The 20,792-nt window shown below is 43.8% G+C and overlaps 1 protein-coding gene across 8 annotated transcripts in view; it reads right to left on the reverse strand.

Moving 5' to 3' along the window:
• Positions 1 to 20,792, reverse strand: part of myo9aa (myosin IXAa) — a 156,809-nt gene that overhangs the window by 75,081 nt on the left and 60,936 nt on the right. The gene's annotated exons all lie outside the window — the stretch shown is intronic.

Below are 20,792 nucleotides of genomic sequence, written 5' to 3' on the forward strand. Positions count from 1 at the left end.
GACTCTGTTTATGTTGCACGGCCGCCTGGAGGGGAAGTCGCCGTTCGCCCGGCCTGTATAAACCCAGCAGTTATTTGTAGCTCCGCCACAAGTAAACAAATTCCTCAGTGAATCACTTTGAGCTGGCCGGGTGTACTGCGTCTGTGGAACGGGACACCCCTCCGTGTCCACACCCTGCGCCGATGCCTTGGCTGCACTGTGGCCTCAGCATGTATGTGGTGAGATGTAGCGATGGGACGCGATTATCGTGATAAAAAAACGTTCACAATAATCATATTGCAGAGATTTTTTATTTAGCGTGAAATTGTCATCCGCCATACGCTAGGATGAATTAGCTTTTGTTGAGCTGCAAATTCAGCAACACTTAACCCATTTTGGACTGAGGACTGAGGTCGATTCTAAAAATGTCTTCTAAATCCTGACCTTTCCTGGAATCCTTTCAATTCAAATATGTATTCATAAATTAGAAAAAAAATATGTTTCTATATACTGCACAACATAGCAACACGTCTTGAAGGGTAAAAACATCAAAAGGGTTAATCCCTCTATACTTGATATAACTGACCTGTAAAGAGTGTATTTGGTACGCTCTCATTTCACTCTTCACAAATCGATTCGGCAAAAATAACAGATCCACAAGCTCACAACACGTTGTGTAGCGTTCTCCCAAGAATATGGGGGTTCAAGTGGTTAACAAAAGTGGCATTTAAAATTTTAAGCACATTTTGATTATCACGAATATACCGTAAATCGATCAATTATTTTTGACACAATAATCGTGTAATTTATATGGTTCCATCCCTACTGAGAGGGCTGTGCTACACATAGACAGGGTATTGGTTAAAATGTCAGGCTAATGCTACGCAAAATCCCAAGAGTCGGGGGAGACCCGGCTCTTGGAATGTCCTGTCTCTGAGCGCTGTCAATAAAGGAGGAAACATCCCCCTAACCCCTCTAAATGTAAAACAAAAGCAGCCACATTGTTATCGGGCAAAGAATTAGGACATACTGGTCAGCAGACCAACCGCACACTGCCCATTTGTGACACTTCTTTAGCATCCTATGTAGTAGACAGGGCGGACACAAGACGTTTCTGACAGGAAAGGAAAGGAAGGGGTGAAACAACGTGCCGACAGCCCTGACCTCATCGCTCCATTTGTGAGTCACCGCCGAACACGTTATTCTGCTGGGCAGCGGCTAAGGAAAAATCTATTAATCTCTGCTCTTTAGGACAAGCTGAGCCAAGGTCAAAACAGAGTGATGTTCATGCAGTAGTATCTCACATCACTGAATGTGATTTTCCCAAAATCCTGAGGCTGTTGGTGACGACTGATTGAAACCACAGAGCAATTGGACTGCCATTCAGAGCAGACCTGATACGTTGCAGGGATCATCGCCATCTGGCTTGGCCATTTTTGTTGGCCAATAATATTACCAGAAGGTCTTATGAAGGTCTTATGAACCAAAAAAAGGAAATTATAATGGTGTTAAAAAAAAGAAGATGCCACGGACAAGGACAAGTCTTTGCTACGGACACATTTCTTTGTGTAGTGTACGGACATATTGCTGACCCCTGGTTCATAGGTACTCTCATCTGATGGTGGAATGTCAAAGCTGCTCAGTCCAAAAGGGAAGTCAGTTCACATGAGGATATGTGTAATCATCGTTCAACGTGGCAGTAAGGCCTTCCTTTACAGGACAGCCAATAAAAAAAACCCAAGAATATGCACAACACCCGTTTAAAGTGAAGGAAAGGAACTCTGGGGTCAGCCTTGGCAGGCAGGCAGGCAAGACAGGCAGGCAGGCAAGACAGGCAGGCAGGCATGACAGGCAGGCAGGCAGGCAGGCAGGCAGGCAGGCAGACAGGCAGGCAGGCAGGCAGGCAGACAGACAGCCTTGGCAGGCTGACAGACAGACAGACAGACTTGGCAGACAGACAGACGGATCGTTCCAAGTATTTAGTGAAGCGGCCTGACATCCATGGTGTTTTTTATGCCAGCAGGAAGCATGAATACACTGGAGAGGTGATTTACACCCATTCTTCCACCCGTCTGTAAACCCCAATGCACGTAGTTCTGGAAGACATTTTTATGACCAGCAAAGTGTGTTCTTTCCAAACATGACTTCCTCCACAATATCAGCAACAATGAAGATTTTTTATAAAAAAATCTTTCCATGGTATTGGGAGAAGATGTGTGTCACCATCAACATCTGGGAGAGTTTCACACATACTATATTAGTCAGACATGTAAAACAGCACAAGGTACAGTCAAGACATTAAAGGGATTGTGACATTAAAAAAAAGGTTTTGGAATTGTTCTTATTTTTTTTTGGTTTTCTAATCTCAATTGCACCCAAAAAACATGAACTTTTAACATTCAGTAGATTTTCTGTGATCTGGGGTTTTCTGGCTCAAACAGGTGCTCTGATTTGCCGGCAGTAAGTGACATCACTTACTGCAAATCCCATATATGTCAATGGGATTTGCCAGCAGATGTCACTGTTTCACTGTGTTGCCTGTTTTCATTGTAGCTCAAAAGTCTTCCAAACCCCAAAGAAAACGTCAGACGACAGAAAATCCACTGAATGTTCAAAGTTCAGGTTTTTTGGGTGTAATTGAGGTCATAAAACCTAAAAGAAAAAAGAAAAAGAAAAAGAAATGAAAATGAATGTCATAAAACCTTTAAGGGTAAAAGGGTAAGACAAAAATAGTCCTGGGGACTCGTTTCCATTGTGGTCCTACAGTATGTACATCTCCCAGACTATGGAATTAACTCCCAATTCCACTCACTCCCAATCTTCCGCCGTAATCTGAAGATGCACCTCTTCAGACTCCACCTTAGTCCATAGCACCTGCCATAGCCTCGACAAGCTTATGACAAGGCTAAAATGTAATTTAGATCCCATGTTATGTATAGACAGATGCCATCATTGACCATGCTATAGTGTTTATAGTTTAAATGTATGGATATTCTACTGTTAGACGGATGAAAGGTTCATGGTTTACCTATGATCCTAGATGACTATTTCTATGCATATGATGTATTACCTTGTGTTGTTCTTGCTTACTGTAAATCTCTCTGGATTAAGAGCATCTGCTAAATGCCTAAAATGTAAATTGTAAATCATATACATTCAACAACAGCAAATCAATTTAATATTGATGGAGGATTTACTGAGGAATTACTTAGTTGGCAATGTGGATATGAAACCATCGGTCATGCACGTCATCAGAAACACAGTCCAGTGGAACCGTGCCAGAGAGGGGAGTGGGGGTTTACTGGTCTGAGAGTGTACCAAATGGACCCGTAAGGGGTCCAGTGGGACTGTGAGGTTTACTGTAGCCCCCTGTGGTCAGTCCCACAGGGGGCTACCCTTGTTCCGTTGGATTTCAAATGCTGTGTCACCGGACCACTCAAAGGGACACGGCAGGACCACCTCGCGCCACCACACTGAACCACACGGGTCAACACTAGTCTGGGCATGAACCCAGGGAATGAGGTAATGACAGACAGACCAGAGGAGCTGCCTTTTTTCACTGACGAAAACTTAATACAAACTAAGGAATACCAGACGCCCCTTTACCAACTCGCCCCAGGCGTACAGCCGGTGGAACTGCTCAGTCTGGTACCCTAAGTAAATTATGCTTAAACTGTTAAACCTAACCTTAACCCCAGACAAACTATGCCTAAACCTAACCCTATACTTAAACTTAACCCCAGACAAACTATGCCTAGGCTAAACCTAACCCTATACTTAAACTTAACCCCAGACAAACTATGCCTAGGCTAAACCTAACCCTATACCTAAACTTAACCCCAGACAAACTATGCCTAGGCTAAACCTAACCCTATACCTAAACTTAACCACAGACAAACTATGCCTAACCGACCAGACCGCACACGCACACGCACACACACACACACACACACACACACACACACACACACAGCTTCCTCAATTACATGATAACGAAGACTGCAGTTTCATACTAGCTTTCATTGAGAATTTGGACTGAGAGATAAATCTGATTTGACCAATTACATCCCACTTTGCCATGACGCAAATGGTCTTTCATACGAGTTTCCTTTTTCTTCTTATCCTGCAACGTAACAGCCTCTCTTGAGAGAGCCAAAACATCTTAAAACTGACATAACATCCAACTAAACAAATGTTAACAAATGCCCTCTATCCGCAGCCAAACTCTTAATCTCTAAATCTCTAACACAAACTGTGGCTCTAAGGGTGATTTAGCAATTTGCAACGAGACCAGCAGCTTCTTAACACAAATGTAATGATGTCTGTTTCAGGGGTCATCGCCATGCTGGACATTTTTGTCACGCACATACAAGATTGAGTGGGCAAATAATATTAGCAGAAACAGAGCTAGCCTAGAAAAGAGCTAGCCCTGAATGGCCATAGCAGGTCTGTAGCTGTAGACTAGAGTGTACACTCTCAGAGTTAAGGGGGGCCTTGAAAATAAAACGTTCGACAACCACCAGTTCTAGAGGACTCATAATAATAATAATAACCTTTACTGCATGTCACCCCCCCATCTCTCAGCCTACTGTCTATCCCTCCATAAAACATATATAAAATAAAGGCGAAAGCCACAATTAAAAATAAATAAAATGTATAATAATCCAGAATCTGAAAGATTAAAACAAAATAGAGGGTACAAGAATGCAAATGAAAGTGCCCTCACACATGACATCTGTTCTATGTGAGTGTCTTTGTGGGAAAACACAGGGGGATCTTTTCAGTTCCGTTGTGTATCACTGGTACAGTAGCAACGTGGCTCCAGTTCTGTCCCACAAAGTACAGTGAAGCCCAGGTCTGTTTTACTAAGCATTGAGGGTCCAAGTACCAAACTGAAGCCCAGGTCTGTTTTACTAAGCATAGAGGGTCCAAGTACCAAACTGAAGCCCAGGTCTGTTTTACTAAGCATAGAGGGTCCAAGTACCAAACTGAAGCCCAGGTCTGTTTTACTAAGCATAGAGGGTCCAAGTACCAAACTGAAGCCCAGGTCTGTTTTACTAAGCATAGAGGGTCCAAGTACCAAACTGAAGCCCAGGTCTGTTTTACTAAGCATAGAGGGTCCAAGTACCAAACTGAAGCCCAGGTCTGTTTTACTAAGCATAGAGGGTCCAAGTACCAAACTGAAGCCCAGGTCTGTTTTACTAAGCATAGAGGGTCCAAGTACCAAACTGAAGCCCAGGTCTGTTTTACTAAGCATTGAGGGTCCAAGTACCAAACTGAAGCCCAGGTCTGTTTTACTAAGCATAGAGGGTCCAAGTACCAAACTGAAGCCCAGGTCTGTTTTACTAAGCATAGAGGGTCCAAGTACCAAACTGAAGCCCAGGTCTGTTTTACTAAGCATAGAGGGTCCAAGTACCAAACTGACACGCTGAATTCCAAATAATTTTAAGTATTCTGTGGCACCACTGGACTTGCATCACGGCACTGTGAGAACCACCAGAATAGACCTAGTTTGTATCCAGTGGTGTAAAGTAACTAAGTGCATTTACTTAAGTAGCATTTTGAGGTGTTACTCGAGTACATCACATTTTCTGTACTTTTAGTTCTACTCCACTACATTTCAGAGGCAAATATTGTATACTTTAACTTTTTTACTAAAACATGAAATGGGACATTCTGCATAACGAGTACTTTCTATTTTTGGTACTTAATGCCAATACTTTTGTACTTTTACTCAAGTAAATTTAGAATTTTGAAATGTAGAGTACTTCTACAGTACATGTATTATTACTTTTACGTAAGTAAAATGTGAGTATTTCCCCCCCACCGTTTGTATCAGAGCATCATGTGTGGCTAGATGACTATCCCTTAGTGTAATGGTACACCTCTGAGGTCATTGTGGTTAAACTAGTCTGTGGTCACTGTGGTTTGTTGAATCACCAGAGGATTTACAGTCCTGTTCCTCTGTTCAGGGAGAGTTAAATGGGATGTGGTTGCTTTTCTCACAACAGTTCCCTAAAAAGGTTGCCGTACCAATCCAGCCATCCCAGAGTGACTCTCTACCAATAAACACTTTTAAGAGAGGCATTTGTCAGTCACTTCTCTTGCAGAAGACATAAGCAACAAGCCTAAAGGGATATTTCACTTTAAAATAAAAATGTTGCGTTGTTTTATCGTCTTCAGGCTTTAGTGAACACCCGATTCAATGCCACCATTGACTCCAGCGCTCTGGACCAGTACCAACAGAATGCACAAAAAAGGCAGCGAAGAAGACCCCGTGAACCGGCTCCGTGAACCGGAAGTAGTAATTAGCCATTTCCGTGCCACAGTCGATGGCATCCTAAGCGCTAATATGCTAACCCGGGACATCGCAATATTTTTTATTGAGCTCCTAACATCGTCCCTCACCTCATATCACCTCAATTCCGAGAAAAACAAAGCTAAAACATTGCTTGCGTGCACGTGTGCACAGAGGTTTTGGATTTGATGACGTCACACCATGGAACCAAGCTTTGCCTAGCGACAGGAAGCTAAAATACGGTAACAATAATAGTATTAAAACAAAACACAAAACACTAGTTAATTATTACAAAACATATAGTAACCACTTTGCAACGCATTGTGAACTTGTAGATCGGCTATTTCTAAAGATTTAATATAGATTTGAAAACTTGAGACATGAGACACTTGAATACTTCAGACATGCTAGTGTTAAAATGGGACATTCTGCACAATTAGTACTTTTCCTTTTGATACTTTAAGTAAAAACTATGAGTACTTTTTCCACCACTGATAAGAACCCTGTGGAATGGAAGGAATCAACTCGCGTGGCAAGAGAGTGACTTTCTGTTTTACTAATGTGTCAACAGAGTAGCCTAAGTTGTGTGGCTAACTGGCTACTCCTTATCTGCTGTAAAGCTCTCTCTGTGTGTGTGGTGTGTTTCCTCTTACTACTGCTCTAAGGCATGTGACCGATTCCTGCTACATCTAGATTAAGTTGAATCACTGCAGTTGACACAGACACATGAGGCGTTGCACAGTACTACTGTACTGTCAACAGAAACACCAACATGTACATATTTCACCTCCAACAGGGAGAGGCTTGATGGACAGACAACTCAAGGCCTGTTTGAGGCTCTGTATCATATACAGTATAGCTGTAACCTGTTTAACTACTTCAAAAACATCAATCAAGACCACAGTCACAACACCAGAGTTAGCATATCACGTTCAACCTAGCCTCGGTCCCAGGCTTACTTATCTGCGAAAAGAAAAGCCTGGTCACAACGTAAGGCAGAGAAGCTATCGGCGGATGTATCCTCCGGAACATCCGTCAGATGTATTTCCCCCGGATACGATATTTTCCCAACCAATCACAACACTCGTTTCATTCGCGGAGAATGTAAACCGATTTGTAAAGCATCAACGTCATTTCCTTGGGCGATACTTCCGCTAAAATCCCGCAACTTCCGCCCAAACAAATGATAGTCTTTACAGCGTAGGTCTTGCCCAGGGTGCGTTCAACCCTGATTTGTTAAATTTGTTCTCCTCAGCTATGCCACAAGTGTGTGGAACGCCCTACCAACAGCCATAAAGAAGTGTGAGTCCCTACTCTTTCAAAAAACTTACTTACAGGTGGCTGCAATTCGGAACTCAAAGGACTAAAATTGTATGGCATTCAGTCGACTAAAACTAGACTAAAACATTTCAGATTACTAAAATATGACTAAAACTAAATTGATTTTTATTCAAAAGACTTAAATAAGACAACATAAAAATGTGCTGTCAAAATCAACACTGTCACCTCAATCAATTAGTGTCACCTCTGTGTCGTTCCCTCATACGAGAGAGAGAGAGAGAGAGAGGGTCTGTTTTTTTCAAATGTTTAATTTTCAAATGAATCAGAAGAATGGTCCTGCAGCAAAAGATCTGCAAGGGAACCAGAGATGATAATAACATCGCCCCGGGGCCTACAGTACACTGTTATTTATGTGGAATGTTGGTGTGCAGGACAGGTGCATTGTGGGAGGTACAGTACACCAGAGAGCCTCCTAATTTGAAGGTTATACAAGTACATCATTGTTTACATGCTCCCATCCTCTCTATCGATCCTCACTGTATGCGCGCGCGCGCACGCACACACACACACACACACACACACACACACACACACACACACACACACACACACACACACACACACACACACACACACACACACACACACACACACACACACACACACACACACACACACACACACACACACACACACACACACACACACAGTGAGAGAGGAGGAGAAACAAAACACAGACAGGCAAATAAGACAGTATGATGATTGACAAAAGACTTGTACGCACATGCTGCTGTTATGTGTGCCTGGCCCATGTGTTGTAAGAGAAGCGTGTGTGTGTGTGTGTGGTCTGTTTACACACTACAACAAAGCTAAATTTAGAGATGCAGTGATGGCTGGCTGGGGCTCAGCTTTGTGTGCGTGCGTGCGCGCGGTGAGCTAGCAGCAAGCAAACGGCATGTCAACACAAACGGAAACGTTAAATAACGAGGCGATGAAATAGGAAATGATACCTCAACAACTCATAGTGGGTGGGACCTCATCTACCTGTCAATCACTAAACCTGTTTAACTCGTACTCATTGGTGTGTGTGTGTGTGTGTGTGTGTGTGTGTGTGTGTGTGTGTGTGTGTGTGTGCATGCGTGTGTGTGCGACCGTGCATGTGACCGTGGGCGGCAGTGTTCTGGCTTGAACCCCTAACTGCTCCCGATGAGCAGGTTGGTGCCTTCATTGCGTGATTTCCTCTGCCATCGATGTATGAATGTGTGTGTGTGTGTGTGAATGTGTGACTGTAATGTGCAATTTCTTTTTTTTTTTAAGATATTTTTTTGCGGCTTACGCCTTTTATTGATTTTTGAAGGGACAGACAGTAGGCTGACAGGAAACGGGAGAGAGATGGGGGGATGACATGCAGTAAAGGCCGTGTCGGGTCCGGGAGTCGAACCCGCGGCACACTGCGACTGGATTACCAGTCCGGTGCCCAGACCGTTACGCTACGGCCTGCCATAATGTGCAATTTCAACTAAGTGTATATAGCTGATCTAGAAGCTCACAATGCGCCGCATCGCGAGCTTGTAGATCGGCTAAAAATGTATAGTGCTGAAGTTCTTAAAGGACCACTTCACCACTTTTCAACCCATCTTCATATAATAGGTCCTCACTAAATTGTGAACATTTTTTCTACTCTGTCTGTGTCTCATAGGAGGGCTGTGGGCAGTTCAGAAACCGTCTTCCAGTGACTGATTTATCCTGTTGTGCCTTGATCAAGTCCATGCACAACAGGTGTGCAGCCACACCCAGCTCTGAGTTCAGTTCTAGTTTGACTCAGGACAGATGCGACTGCTTAAATCAGCCATTCTCCATCTCACAGTCTCATTCCCTACTTGGACTGCACAATCCATCGGTTTCCTACTATGGCCTCAGATTTGGAGATGCTGATCCTCATCAAGTAAAATGACCTATAAATGAACAGTACAGTAGAGTAAATGTACTTACAGTAGTTACTTCACACCACTGCTGTAAAAGTGTATGAAGGAAAGGTAGAGAGAGGCCTTACAGGTTTCCTTTCAAACATTGTAGAGATTCCTTTGGTGTGATGTCATTTTATCACCCTAGCAGGCACATAGTCTTTGATGTGATGTCATTTTATCACCCTAGCAGGCACACAGTCTCTCCTCTGTTCTTTAGTCATAGTCTTGTTACGAAATGCTCGGCCCATTCATTCATTCTTCTGATTGCTCAACGCTCTGATCTGCTCTTTCCCGCCATGTGACAGAAATCTTGTAAAGGAATAAGTCACGTTTTCCCCTCCGGATGAACTTCTCAACTAGTCTTGCATAACAGTGTTTGGTTTCCTACTGTAAGTGTAAGAAAGAGGGTAATGTTATGAAAGAGAAGCCCCCTTCATTCAGAGCCAAAAACATGTGCTTTGAAACTCCTTTCTTTTCAGAGAATGGTTGGGCATGGAATATACCAGTGTTGATTTTGATCTAGTGCAAAATGTATTAAAATTAAATACAATTTTACTCAAAAGACTATAAAATAAGTTTACGGATCAGGGGTTTAGCACGGACAAAAACAGGCCCTATGACTATAAACTAAATCTAAATTTGCTCTCAAAATCAACACTGGTATATTCCATGCACAACTATTATCTGAAAGTAATGAGAGAGAATAAGGTAACCCAAAGACTAGGGATGAATGAGAAAATAAATGCACGGGAAACGTGAAAGAGAACAGAGAAAGGATGCTGACAATAAAGTTCAAAGAACTTCATTGCACTTTTGGTTAAATTTCTATAATGTACTAATTAGTGCACACATCAACATGAATGGATGGATGTCTTCACAGTTCGCACACGTTTGGTCAACATTTGTCCAGAGCTGTTCAACACGCCTCTATAGCTGCCAGAAGACAGCAGGAGAGGAGTTGATATTTGATAGTCACGTGTGGCTGTCATTCCTCCCACGCAGTCCACGCCTGTGAGTCACTAATGGAAGAACAAGACCCAATTGTTTAGCTCCAAATAACTCCCAAATAACTGTCCATTACCCACACTGTAGTACACAGGAGGCTACACTGGGGACAGAAGGGAACCGTATGCAGCTAGGTGGCTGCACTGACAATTTGCTCATCCCGCAGGGAGTTCCGTATTTATATATATATTTCCTCTGACGGTAATGTTCATAACCGACGCAGACACGGAAAAATAGAGCACTTGCGTAATCTATTAACTTGCGTTATGGCCCAGGCCGTAGCGTAACGGTCTGGGCACAGGACTGGTGATCCAGTCGCGGTGTGCCGCGGGTTCGACTCCCGAACCCGACACGGCCTTTACCGCATGTCATCCCCCCATCTCTCTCCTGTTTCCTGTCAGCCTACTATCTGTCCCTTAAAAAATCAATAAAAGGCGTAAGCCGCAAAAAAAAAAAAAAAACTTGCGTTATTCACGTGCGGAGCTTACACACAACCTGCCCACCGGAGCAGCCAATTCCGTCCCCAGTGTAGCCACTGCCAGGCCCACCAATACACACAATGCTGCATCAGAACATTCAAAATATCAATATTATTTCATGTCAATCTTAAATCTGTCAAGAATAACCTATATCTATGCATACCTAGGATTTCCCAGCAAGCACGGTCGGGACCTGAACGAATTAGTGACGTCTCGATTGGGGCCAGATCAAACCAAGACTAGTCGGATCTGGCCCAGAATATCACCTGATTTCAACCAACATGAATTCTGCCCAGTAGTAAGACGGACGTCCCTGGATGAATCAGAGAGAGTCTGATCAAGGTCAGATCAACTTAAGTCATATCATAACTGGTCAGGTCTGGCTCAGAATAATCTATATTATTTCAACGGTGAAGACGTCCTGGAAATGACGTAAAGATCATCCCCATAATTATGGGGACCAGAGTCACTGGAGGACGGCGTCATCATTTGGCTTGCTGGGGTATTTTGACATACTGTACGCTGGTGTTTTCAGTGTTTGCACTAGAGGGTGGTGTTCTTCGCCAACCTATGAGTGATCCTTTGACTACCAGAGACGAGTAAAACCCGGAATTAACATGATCACAACAACTCCAGAGTATCCTGTTCCAATTTTATCCGGTCGGGGTGTTATTGTTCCCCCAAACATAATGCCCAATAGAGTATCCTGGTCTCACCAGTCGCTCCGTGTTGGAATAAAACTCTACACTCAAATTTATATCCATGTTTTATGTTAAAGATGAGCCAACGTGCAATGCATTATCTTTATGGACAAGGCCCTAAAGTTACGACGCCTCTGGCCTGCCGTGGGGAATCATTACCTCCCTGGTGATGGCGACACCAAGTTATCCCCATCTAGCCCAGAATGGGGACGCTAGGGATCATGTAAGACTTGAAACTTTGAATGATATACAACCTTTTGAATGCTGGGACAATGTGAGATAATTTGTGACGAATCCTTGAAAGACACTCAAGTCTCTGTTCCACTGTGAATTTATGTGCAGAGTGTTACATAAACCACTAATGGCCAGCTAGAATCCATAATCATTCCTGTATTGTGTAACAGTTAGGAATTTGACTTTGATACAGTGTTGATTTCGTCGACAAAAAATATGATGAAAGATGTTCGTCGACTACCTTTTTGTACAGAGAATTTTTTTTTAAACTAAGCTATGATGACAAAAAAAAATGACAAAATGTATGAGCTTGTAGATATTTCCGGCACACTGCTTAGTATAAATCAGGCATTTCAATGCCATCACGGCCCTAGACTAAAACTAAAACATTTCAAATGACTAAAATATGACAAACACTAAATGGAATTTATTGAAATGACCAAAACTAAAAAACTAAACTGCTGTTAAAATGAACACAGCTTTGATATAATCCAACAACAGATCCTGTGCTATAATGGCAAGTTGACAACTATGACAACTCCCAAAATAGCCTAAAGCACTATTACTAGTAGACAGCACTTTAAATCAATGGCAGTGACCAATGTGTGCTTATGTGCACAGGGTGCATTGTATACTCCTTTCATCTTCAAAGGCAAATCAATGGAATAGACACAGAGGACCTTTGTTTATTTTTCTCCCCAGCTGCCATTAGAGAAAAGGATGTGTGAAGATTCAGATGTCCTTTTTTTCTGATGACTCATATTGCCCTCCTAATACGTGAGGGGGCCGTGTTTTTTCATTTACTGTTTTCATTTATTGTCTCCACCAAGCCGAAGGCATGGGGAGAGAGTATGCTTTGTATGTTTTTGTGTGTGTGTGTGTGTGTGTGTGTGTGTGTGTGTGTGTGTGTGTGTGTGTGTGTGTGTGTGTGAGGGTGTGTGCGTGTGTGTGTGTGTGTGTGTGTGTGTGTGTCCAGCTAATCCCAAGCACCGTTAACCCGGTCGATGCCAAATTTTGCACACACTCTCCCTGCATGCCAACGATGATCCTCTGCCCAAAATTTTCCAGAACGGCCACCAGGAGACCGACTTTTGATTTTTTTTTTATATTACAGATTCTGTCCAAAAATCCCGCAAATCGTTACGCACCCTCTCTATAGTCATGTGTTCAAGACGGATCTGTCCGATATTTCAGATTCCATCCTAATTGGCTAACATTGGCTTTCAAAGTTGGCAGGATTGGCCCGTTTTGAACAAAAAGCCTCAAATCATGAACGCAGTGTGCAATTTACGTGAAATCTTTCACAGACTGTCCTACTAGGCTGAGGAATATATCCCACCCTTTTCACATTGATTGATTGATTGATTGAAATATTTATTAACAGTTTGTAGAATTTACAGTACATTTTAAGCACAAACTCAATACAAAGACTGTCAACTGTGAGTGGACGACCCAATTAAGCATTACACTTGTTTACAACAGGGTCCACATTGTTCAATTCATCAAAACATTTAAAGACATACAAACATTTAGAGACATACAAATAGACATTTCTATGTAGCTAAATTCATCATATGGGAAGCAAAAAAGGGAAAAGATACAATATACAGTGAGGGAAAATGGGGTGGGGGGGTGGGGGGGATTCAGATTTTACAGAGGCCAGTTTCGAATTGCAGCCATCCGTAGGTGCCCTTTGAGAGCGGTTTTGAAGGAGTCAAGGGATTCACATGTCTTAATGACTGTTGGTAGGGCGTTCCACATTTTGGTGGCATAGGAGCGAAAAGAATTTAGTCCCTTGTTTGTGCCGAATCTGGGTTGTACATGGTTTGTTGCACTCCCTCTGGTGTTGTGGGTGTGGACTTCGTTTACATTAAGGAAGTATTTAGACAGGTACATGGGTATCTTGGTGGTGTATCGAATCTTGTGGACCAGACCCATTGCAAGATGCTGTACTCTGTCGTCGACCCTAAGCCATCCCAGCCAGTCAAAGTGGGCAGGGGTGAGGTGGGTTCGGGGGGTGAGGCCAAGTAGGAGCCTGACCAGTTTGTTTTGGGAGGTCTGGAGCCTTGTTTTAAGGGCCTTTGAGGTGCTGTGGTACCAAGAGGTGGATGCATAGTCAAAGAAACCTTGTACGAGGGCTCCTGTTAAGGTCTTCAAGGTGTTTTTGCTGACCAGTGAGGAGATCCTGTAAAGGAATCTTGTTCTTTGATTGACTTTTTTGATTACGTTGGTGGCCATCTTATCACCGGAAAGATTGGCCTCCAGGATGGAACCTAGGTAGGTAATTTGATCTTTTCGTGTGATAATATTGTCACCCACTCTAACCAAGAAGCCATCTGCCTTGCTGAGATTACTATTTGATCCGAAGAGGATGGATTCAGTTTTTCCCAGGTGTAAGGATAGTTTGTTATCAGCGAGCCAGGTGCAGATTCTACCGAGTTCAGAGCTGAGGGTCTTTTCAACCTGCAGTTTGTTCCTGTCCGAGACCAGCAGTGCTGAGTCATCTGCGAACAGGAACAAGCTGCAGTCACAAGCTGAAGTCATGTCGTTAACATATATTAGGAACAGTAAAGGCCCTAGTATGCTTCCTTGTGGGACGCCACAGCTCACTGGGAGGGGAGGGGACAGTGTTCCGTTCACCTCCACCATCTGTTCTCTCCCCTCCAGGTAGGATTGCATCCAGCTCACTGATGTGCTATCAAAACCAATAGCTTTAAGCTTGTTAACCAGTATGGAGTGGTTCACGGTGTCAAAAGCCTTTTGGAGGTCCAGCATGACCATGCCGCAGTATTTTCCAGCGTCCACCTCGTGTTTGATGTGGTCGCTCAAATAGAGGAGGCATGTGTCAGTGGAGTGGGATGTTCTGAAACCAGATTGGAACTCGTACAGCAATTTATTAGTGGCAAGATACTTTTCAACCTGTTCATAGACTATTTTTTCCATCACTTTCGAGATGGAGCTTAGAATAGAAATAGGGCGGTAGTTGCCGGGTTCTAATTTACTCCCTTTTTTGTACAAGGGGGTTACTTTGGCCAGTTTAAAATCTTGGGGGACCTGTCCCTGTTTGATGGAGAGGTTAACTATGTGGGTGATGACTGGAGCTATGGAAAAGGCTGAGTCTCTGAGAAATTTGGAGGGGATATTGTCATGGCCAGTGGCCTTGTGGGGTTGGAGGGCACTCAGTTTTTTAAGTACCTCCTCGGTTGTTACCATTGCCATTTTGAAATCATCTTTACAAACACCAAGGTTTTTGTAGAAGGCTTTGATGTGCTCTACACCAAAACGCCCAGAGTGGGAGGGCAGTTTGCTAACCAGCTTTGTTGCAATGTTTGTAAAGAAGATGTTCAGGTGGTTGGCTACATCAAGCTTGTCAGTGATGAGGGTGTTATTCGATTTGATGTTTATGTTAGTAAACCTGGTTTTTAGTTTCTGACCACAGCCTAGTTGGTTGTTTAGTAACTTCCAGAGTTCCCGAGGATTGTTTTTGATTTCCTCGGCTTTATCATTGATAAAGTTACATTTGGCAGATTTGGTCATGGCAATTACACCGTTTCTTAGCTTGTTACACTGGGTTTTTAGGTTGCACAGTTTGGTCTGGAGATTACTGTCGAAGCGCTTGGCTAGCATGGACTTGCATTTAAGAAGTTCAGAGCATTTGTTGTCTCTGGCTTTCATTGCAGTCAGTATGTCCGAATTCATCCATGGCTCCGAGCGGGTTTTGACCCTGATGGTTCTCAAAGGAGCCATGATGTTTAGTACTGATGTAAATTTGGTTTTAAAGCCAAGCCATGCTTCTTCGACTAGTGAGCTCCTGAGCACATCGGACCAATCCAGACTCTCCAGTTCTAGGTTAAAGGCCTCACTAGAGTAGGTTTTGAGGTCCCTAGATATGACTGTTTTGTGACAGTCAAACTTTAGTTTATGTATTTTGCGGGTACAGAAAATCATAAAATGATCACTGAGCCCACATACAATAACCCCTTTCTTGGAGATTCTGGATTTGTCCGAGGTCAGAATGAGATCAATGACAGTTTGAGTAGAATCACACACTCTTGTGGGTTGGGTAATTAGCTGACTGACACCATGCAGATCACAAAACCGACTAAATGACTTAAACACAGGTGCTTCCTTATGAAGCATATCCGTATTGTAGTCGCCAATCAGGATTTTCTCTACACATTCCTCCCCAGCTAAGCACCCCTCAAGTATATCATAGAACCCATTCTGATCGGGCGGTCTATAGACGGTGCCAACTAATACTGATTTAGCATTTTTGAAAATTAATTCAACCCACACAGTTTCAATTTCATCATGCTGTAAGTCAGTACGAGTAACATATTCAGTGTCTTTGTGAATATACATGCACACGCCACCGCCATGCCTGTTTCTGTCGTTCCTAATGATAGTATAGTTCTCTATTTCTATCTCTGGGTCCCTGGTGGACTCGTCCAGCTTTGTTTCAGAGAAACTTAGGATGTTTACCTTACCGCTTTGGAACACTTGTCTGACCTCAGCCAGTTTGGGTCCAAGGCTGTTGATGTTCAGGTGAAACAAATGGATTCCTTTGACGCTGGCAATACTGTTAATGTCCTCCATGTTAAAATAGGGAGGTCCATTGTTTATGTCTGCAGTAGTTGCGGCCGCGGGTAACCGTGGGGGGATGGTGGGGGGTGCCGGGAGTGGGGGGAGGGTGGGGGGTGCCGGGAGTTGGGCTGCGGGTGGGGGGAGGGGTCCCTCGTCAAAGTTTGAGGGCGTTGAGGGCTCTGGTGGGGTTGATTGAGCCATGGTCCCGACTGGAAAAAAAGCCGGGAAAGAACGCTGATGAGGCCGACAAGGTCCGTCTCCAGATGCGATGTCCCCCGTGGTTGGATGCGGGGACTCTTCATGCCTGTAGATGGGGGTGTTGACCGTGTCTTGGGCCTTGACTGTCGCCGGTAGCAGGTCACTCCTCAGTCTCCTGCCTTTGCCTGGGACACGCTCGGCCCTTGCGAATACAGGATTCACAACCGGGATATTAGCGTGTATATCCAGCATGATGCAGGTTGGTTGAGGAGGAAGGACGCCAGCGGTGTTGTTGTTGTTCATCGCTGTGTCGGCGGTGAGGGCCGCGAGTCCATTGTTCTCCACCAGCGAGCGAGCGGTGTTGTTGTTGTTCGCTGTTGCTGCTGTGTCCACCGTTTCCTGTTCAAGCAGTCTAGTCCTTTGTCGAGTGATCACGGGACCAGGATTACTTTCGATGTCGCCAGCCAGTAACAAAATAAAGAAAAAGAAAAATCTCTTCACTTTGCTAAGCTGGAGCTTGTCTCTTCGGGCTGAATAGGATTGAATAGTTTCAAAGCCGTACCCAGGGTGCTTCCCGTGGTTCACGTTGAACTCGTCGTCTCTGACCAGGTAAAACTCGCTGTGGGAAAGATGTTGAAACTCCCCTTTTACCGGTTCGTTTTTCTCCAAAACAACTCGATGTAGTCCCTTGGGTGTATTGAGGTAGGGGTCCATACACCAGAAGAGGAAAAAAACAAAATTGATAAAAATCAGCGACTTTGAGTCAGTCGGAGGGCATGAGCGAACGAAAACACGTCTTGTCATGATGAAATCGGAAGTTCATTTTGGCCTGTTATAGCGCCACCAACAGGTGGATTTTTGCAAAATGCCTCAAATCATCCAATTGCCATCCAAGGCGCAAGAAGAAATGGCACCCATTTCACATTGGCCTATTATAGCGCCACCAGGAGGCCACAACCTGACCTGCCCTGGTGGAGACCTGTGCCCAGAGGGGCACTTTATCTAGTTTTTGAGTGGTGCAACCACTCCAAGGAACAGCAATGTCCGTGTTCACTCACCTATGTGTTCACCTATGTGACGTTAACCTATGTGACTATGAGCACCAGTATGACTATGAGCACCAGTAGGGGCGCTGTTGTGCCAGAAACAGAGAGAGAGATAGTGCTGCAATGTTGCCTGCTAATGAGAGAGAGAGAGAGAGAGAGAGGAGGGGAGTTGCACCACTCAGTTCACACAGGTGTGATTTTTAATAATTATTTTAGATTTTTTTTGTCTCCTCCGTCTTCCTGCTGGACGCGCTTCTTCCCCCCCCCCAAAAAACCCACAATATCAGTCACCAGAAAAACATATGGGTGTTTTTGATGAATCTAATGGTTAAAATGGAGGTTGAAGTTACAATTGGTTTGTATATCTTAAATGTAAGTCGCTCTGGATCAAGAGCGTCTGCTAAATGGAATGTAAATTCCCGGGATTCCTTCAAAATAGGACCTCTGGGGTGCCGGAAAGACACGGCCTCTTTTACTCTGAGCTTCCGCATACTCTGCGGAGCATGCAGACACCTGTGCTTTGTTGAGCATGCAGACACCTGTGCTTTGTTGAGCATGCAGACACCTGTGCTTTGTTGAGCATGCAGACACCTGTGCTTTGTTGCCGTGATACGTCACTGTCTTGACCTCTGCGTCTTCAATCCAGCGTTGTGGGATCTGCGACTACTGGCCAATCACAGTGCGGCATTCCTACAACCAGCTTTTGCAGTTCTCTCGCTCGGTGTTGAAAGTGAAAGTCTGAAAGAGCCCTTTTCTGTATGGCATCGAACAACATCACCACATCTCTCTCTCAATACGGAAACAAAAATGTATGGTTTGTGTGTGTGTGTCTCTCACTCGGACACACAATATTCACTGAGAAACAACAACAACACGGACCGCGTGGTGTTAGACCGAGCGTGCTGTAGGAGCGCAAGATTGTAGTCGCGTACAATCAACCAAGAGCCTACATCCGTTATATTGATCCATGTACTGTACAACAGTATGCATGTTGCACAGCCACACACACACCCCCCCCCCCCCCCCCCCCCCCCCCATAGTCCTCCATCTGAATGTGTGCCAGCCCAATGCAGCAGTGCATGCAGACATGGGTGTGGCTGTGCACTCACAGTGGGTCAGTATTGCTTTAGGCTACGTCATGCTATGCTGTGCCAAACCTGGGAATGAAATACATACAGTATATCAAATGTCTTACACATCTGAATTGCCTCACTAGCTAGAGGTTCTCAAAGACCTTTTCACTGAAGGCTTAGCTTGCTTCAGACATTATGTTCAATCATAGATACCTGTGAAAAGGTAAAACAGCTGCTGACAATTCAATAAAGGAGGTCTCTCTCCAGACTAAAATACAACATTACAACTCGCAGCAGGACTGCAAGATGCCATGGCAGTATAAATCCTAAAATGCAATAACTAATAATATTAGGGTTCATCTATTATTACAATTGAGAAGTGACAACTTGTGAGCACACACTTGTTTGGCAAGTCATAGACGCCTGTGCTCCGCGGCTGTGATAGGGCCTACATCACAGACTCTACAGTCTGCACATGTGCGTTTTCAACCGAGCTCTGTGGTTTCCCTTTCCGTGATGCGATTAGGCAATTACAATCACAGCGGGGCTTTCCTACAACCTTAAAACAATATACATGGACAGCGAACACACGACATCCACGGAGAAACAACAACACGGAACAACAACAACACAAACTGCCCAGCGCGAAAAACACACGCTCAGTGGGGAAAGACACATCGCTGTCTGCCTTCGTACAGAATGTACGCTTTGTGTGTGTGTGTCTCTCTCACTCGGACCGCACTGCGACACAGACGTTAGAAGCTTCTAATGTGGTACAAGCAGGTTTACAGTCGTAAAACCTAGAAATGTTGTTCCCTTGTCTGTTCCTGGAAAGATGACACTCAAGTATCTCTGTTGCTGGCTGAGTGTTTTAAGTACAGCTTTAATTAAGTAGGCTACACATTCCTGCTGATAAGAACTTTCCAACAACCATACTTTGCCAAGTTACAAAACAAAAAGTAAAAAATGTCGTGATGTAACAGGTGAGCTTGTAGATCTGCTATTTGAAGTTGTTAAGACAGTATGTTGTGTCTCTCTATCACTCTCTTCTGAACACAAGTCCATGCATGCACCCCAACCCACACATCGCACTATAACTATAAACCCAATAAGATACAGCTAATTACAAAAACAATCCTGTGATTAGGTGCACACCCCCCAATCAGCAGCAGTGTGTCAACGATGACAGAGGGTCGAGTAGCCCGAGTCAATTTGACTCCCCGTATAGGATGTGTTTGACAAGCACTAAGTAAATGTGCTCTGGGATTAGGAAAACATGCCTATCTTTCAGAGCAAACACTGAACCCACTCACTCTCAGAGCCTTGAGTCAATATATGGGCTTTATCAACTGCAGCCTGCTTCTGTGGTGGCACATTGGAGTCAGTGTTCATATCGCTAAAACTATGACGACAAATGTTCGTCGACTACCTTTTTTCACTGACGAAAACTAAATAAAAACTGAGCTATGATGACTAAAACTATTATGACTAAATTCGACAATTTTCTTTGCAAATAAAAACAAGTCTTAATGTCCTAAGAATCCACATGCCTTTGAACCTGAATAGGAGGAAGGTGGCAGTTTGTGCTTGGAGTCTTGAACCTCAATAAATCAGGACAGCTCTTCCTCCTCCACATAACATGATGTGTTTATGATGTGTTGTGTCTTCCTGAGCGTGGAGGTGTTCCATGAGGAATTCCAGGGTTGATTAGTACACTGATGAGACATTTCTCAAGCTAAAGCTAAACGAAACTGGAATCCCTCTGCTTGCATTCTCACTGTGCTTAATATAAAAAGCACATTAACTATTTTTGTCTTTTTGCATCTAATATACATACTGTACATCTCTGTTTAGACTGAATAATATTCATTCTAAGCAGAGAATCTTGAAAGAAATTCTGAATAAATAGAAATGTGTAGAAGTGTTGATTTTGACAGCACATCTTGA

Source organism: Protomyctophum parallelum, assembly GCF_964188405.1.
Source record: "Protomyctophum parallelum genome assembly, chromosome: 2".
In the NCBI taxonomy this organism is placed as follows: Eukaryota; Metazoa; Chordata; class Actinopteri; order Myctophiformes; family Myctophidae; genus Protomyctophum; species Protomyctophum parallelum.